This window comes from Vombatus ursinus, unplaced genomic scaffold, assembly GCF_900497805.2.
Source record: "Vombatus ursinus unplaced genomic scaffold, bare-nosed wombat genome assembly UNPS02014794.1, whole genome shotgun sequence".
Taxonomy (NCBI): Eukaryota; Metazoa; Chordata; class Mammalia; order Diprotodontia; family Vombatidae; genus Vombatus; species Vombatus ursinus.
Genome location: NW_020954572.1, coordinates 4,435,902 through 4,439,732, shown reverse-complemented (window position 1 = coordinate 4,439,732; position 3,831 = coordinate 4,435,902).

Genomic DNA, 3,831 nt, shown 5'->3' with positions numbered 1-3,831 from the left:
TTGGATATTATTTTACTCTTGGTTTCAAAATGTCATTTTTCCTTTGGAAAAAATCTGGGATTTTAGTAAATTTCAAACACAATACAAGTCAAAAGTGCTGCATAGAGACCCCCAAAATGAATATGACCCTAGACTGCCTTAATATATCATTCATGACTAGGAACATGACAGTATCACTGTACTATGCCTCAGTCCACATGTGGAATATTGTACTTTGTTCTGTTCCCCATTAATTAAAATAATTCTTTCAATTTTACACAGAATGGCCCTTTAGGCAAGAAAAGATGGTAGTGAAGGGAAAAGTTAGGAGCAGAAGGAGTTTATGTTATAAAAAGAATTAGATTTGGAAACAAGAGACTGAGATTTCAGTATTGGCTCTGATACTTGCTAGCCATGTGACATAGGGAAGTGACATTACTTCTACAAGTCTCAATTTTCCTGTCTTTAAATTTGTGATATAATATTTTCATGGCTTTCCTCACAGGGTAGTTGAAGGTTACCTTATAAATCTTAAATGTCTATATCAGTATGAGGAATTATATATTGTATATAATAATTATTTAATAGAAATACAAATTCCTGCTTATCAGTTTCATGCTCATCTGTGAACACAATGGTAGCAAAGGGATCCTCATTTTCCTAGTGTCCAGAATCACAATTATTGTTACTTTACCTCTTTCCCAAAGGGAGTAAGGGAACTCACGTCAATATTCCTTTTAAATGTAATATAATAAGCAATCACTCTTGCCCCAATAAGACCCAGAATGTGTACCTTACCTGAAACTCATCATAAAAGTTACAAAAGGTGACTCCAGGGATAACTACTACTCTGAAATGGAAGAGTTCAGAACCCTAAAGAAAAATAAACAGAATAATTAGCAATAAGTTGCATCACCAGCATTGAAACACATTTGTAATGAGAGTCAAATATTAATAATATTTCAAACATTGAATTATTACACTAAATATTCTAAAATTAAAGGACAACCTAACTGTAGGGTCTATTAAATTAATAATAACATATAACAATTAATGATGATGATGATAACTCCCAAAGTCCAACCCATTGTTTATGCAATGAAGGGGAATTCATTCTTCTTTTTCTTGACAATGATCTCAGCTTCAAATCATACCATGGTGTATTGCTGGACAGTCCTAAAAATGGCAAAAAAAAAAGAAGACTGATCCCTAATAATAGGAGTCCATGAAGGCCTGGAAGAATCCTGATACATCAGTCAATTGGGTTCAGGCTACTTGTTGCAGACTGGCTTATCTCCTCAGCCAATATGATGAAACTATTCACATGAATCTAGGACTATCTGGGATGACAAGAGATTGCAGGCTTTTGAAACAATTGTAAACATCAGCATGACACTGAGGGTCACAGAGAAAGAGAATCCATTTACGTGTTCTGGTACCACATAAACGCAAACTACATCAGAACAATTTAGGAATACCAATACTCTACTTGGTAGAAATTTTTCATTGTGAGTGGTACTTCCACCTAAGGTGGGCAAACCACAAATACATGTGAAATGGAGCAAATACTTTCTCTATGCACCAATACCATAACATGGCAAAACTAGAAACAGATCTCACAAGTTACAGTCAAGGATCTCAGTGCCAAGTCTCACCACTATGTATTGCTAACTAATGTAGAATAACCCTGTAAAAAAACACATTTATTTGTAAGCCTAGAATGGACAAGATAAGAGATAGAATTGAGGAGCTAATGAATTCTATTGAGGGAAAAGTTGCAAAGGCTGAGGTCATTAAAAGGCTTCACTTTGGACTTCTTTGTCATGTGACCACCAAGATGGTAGATCAACCACGTTTGCTAAACCTTTAACTAACCTAGCAAAGGGTATTGACCCCCAGACAAAAAAGGACTCAGGATGAAAAATTCTTTATCTACCAATGAGAGGAATCTGAGATAGATTTGCAGTTCTACCTGAGAATAATATACTCACTGTTAGAGGTAGATGGGGCAGAAAGTGAGCAATGGGGGAACATAAAAAAGGCGGAAAGACTAAAGAGCAAGAGGAAAACTCTCAATAAAGACACAGCAAAAGTAGAAAAATCAGTCAAGCTGATTCTAAAACCAATAGGAAGGATGAGTGAATAGCCAGAGTATAAAAGCTCTCTTGACATATATTAAGACAAGTGAGAGAGAACCAATAAGAGAACAAGGAACAATACCATGAAACTCAAGAATGATTCAAAAGAGAAATCCATTTAAAAAGGGAATCAGCGTAAGAACTTAGGTATTCAATACGAAATTCAAAACAAAGAAACATTCATTACATTAGAAAGAAGTGAATTCTTAATGGAGAATTTCTACAAATAAGAGAAAACTACATTAACTGGTATGGAATCCAAGTGTATCAAATGTGGAAGGAAATATAGAAGAGAAAGAAATGACAGCACATTTTTAAAAATACACGATTGTAGAGAAGCCAAGTGACTGAGCTTTTGGAGAAGAAGTACAGAGATAACAATAATCATAATTCTTCCAAAAGGAAAGAATCTGCCCGCCCCCCCAAAAAAACCTCATAAACACCATAATATAGCATATGTTAGAAAAGAGCTGCCCAGACTTTTTGAATATAAAATGTATAATGTTAATGTTCGTATGATATTAATAAACATGGAAATGACCACTTCAAGGAAGCTATGGAAATATAAACACTTCCTTCATGCAAAAGGAGAAAGATAATTAATAAGCATTTTTTTAGAATATATGACAAACAAGTAAAAATGTTTGGAAATAATTTTAAAAGCAGACATGATTTCACTAAGCAATTGGAAAGGCTGAAAACAAATGTTTGCCACTGGATTTGTTTCATGTAAAAGTGAAAGTGACTTACTTCTAAATTTGTCATATGAAACAATTAAGATCCAAAAACATAACCTGAAAGTCTTACACAGGAAATATTCTCATGAATTCAGTCCATAATGTATAGACAAAGAATAGTGAAACAAATTGTGACTTATATAAATGTGTTTGTGTAAATGGACAGATTCAGAGTGGTGATTAAGGACCAATTCAATGTTTTGGGGGCAGCAAAGTGGCACTGTAAATAGAGTGTTGGACCTGGAGTCAGAAAGATTTCTTTTTGAGAATTCAAACAGATACTTAACTAGCTGTGTGACCCTAGATAAGTCACTTAACCCTATTACCTTCAGTTTTCTCATCTATAAAATGATCTGGAGAAGGAAATGGCAAACCACTCCCACATCATTGCCAAGAAAACCCCAAATGGGGTCATGAAGAGTCAGACACGACTGAACATAATGAGAAACACTATGTTTATCTCCGATAATAGATACAGAAAAGAAAGATAAACCTGCACTCAAAGACCTCACATTCTAAGGGGCAGAAACATCACATACATAGAAAAGTTCACATGTAGGTCAGGCATAAAGACCCAGTGGTCATGAGTGTGCTGCGGCAAGGCGGAGAGAAATTTATCTTCTTTTGTGTCATTTCCATTGATACAATGGTAGCACCTTGTTACAACAATTAGGTTGTTATAAGTCTGGAATGAATACTACAGTAGAAAAGGTCCCCATGGTTTACTTTGTGACTTTAGGAAGTTTGTTGTAGATGAACAGTACTATCAAAATGAAGCCATCATCGATGTACTCTGAATACATTCTCTACAGCCAGGCCCTCAGCTGGAGGAAGCTGTAACTGAGCCCCTAGTTAGGAAAATCCCTTACATTTAGGCAGAGTTTTGGTACTGGCTTGATTTACCTTTGTTTTAAGCTTTAGTTAACCTTTGGCCTCTTCATTTCCCACTTGGTTGCTCTCCTCTGCACATCTTCATC